Consider the following 1,147-nt stretch of genomic DNA (forward strand, 5'->3'; position numbering starts at 1 on the left):
GAGGGGAAAAGGGGTCACAGAAATGGAGGGACAAAGGGTGAACAAATGCAGCAGTGGCACTCTCTAGATACTATGCTGAAAATTAACTTATACAGCTTGGGGATGGGAGGGAAAAACTGGGAAAGAGCAAGGGAAGGGATGATATCGTCCAAAAAGAAATGTCCTCTTTACCTGACTTATATACATGTAACCCCTCTGAATATAACCGTTACAATAACAATAAAAAATAAAAAGTACAAAAGGGAAACTAATAACTATAGCCAAACGCTGGTGGCCCATGCCTGTAATCCTAGCTACTCAGGAAGCTGAGATCTGAGAATCCTGGTTCAAGGCCAGCCCCAGCAGGAAAGTCTGTGAGACTCTTACCTACAATTACCCACCAGAAAAACCAGAAGTGGAGCTGTGGCTCAAAGTGGAGAGCCTGTCCCTAAGCTCTTTGGCTCAAAGAAGGCGCTCTCCACTTTGAGCCAAAGAGCTTAGGGACAGAGCCCAGGCCCTGAATTCAAACCCCACAACCACAATCAAAACCAAAAACCTAATAACTATACTAAAATATTTTGAAATGTTAAAAAATAATGAAGCCAAGTAAGCAAGATAGCTGGCAGGCAGATGGCCAGCTTTTACCTTTAATGCAAGAACTTAGGTTCACAATCTTGCACCATTGGTTAGTTTCAGAGGGGTTAACAGTTTAATCTGAGCAATCAACCAAAACCAAGACACTTGTATAAAATGTGTTAGAAAAACAAATCTTATTCATCTGGTGTTCTACCACTTGAGGCCTGCCTCCAGCCCTTGGAAAGACAATTCTTTTTTTTTCTTTTTTTTTGTTTTGTCAGTTGTAGAGCTTGAACTCTGGGCCTGGGCGCTGTCCCTCAGCTTTTCAGCTCAAGGCTAGTGCTCTACCACTTGAGCCACAATACCAATTCCAGTTTTCTGGTGGTTTATTGGAGAAAAGAGTCTCACGGACTTTCCTGCCCAGGCTGGCTTTGAACCACCATCCTCAGATCTCAGCCTCCTGAGTAGCTAGGATTACAGGTGTGAGCCACTGGTGCCTGGCGACAATTCTTTTTTTTTTTGGGGGGTCCGGTCGTGGGGCCTGAACTCTGGGCCTGGGTGCTGTCCCTCAGCATTTCAGCTCAAGGCTAAC

This window comes from Dipodomys ordii, unplaced genomic scaffold (assembly GCF_000151885.1).
Source record: "Dipodomys ordii isolate 6190 unplaced genomic scaffold, Dord_2.0 Scaffold1035, whole genome shotgun sequence".
Classification (NCBI taxonomy): domain Eukaryota; kingdom Metazoa; phylum Chordata; class Mammalia; order Rodentia; family Heteromyidae; genus Dipodomys; species Dipodomys ordii.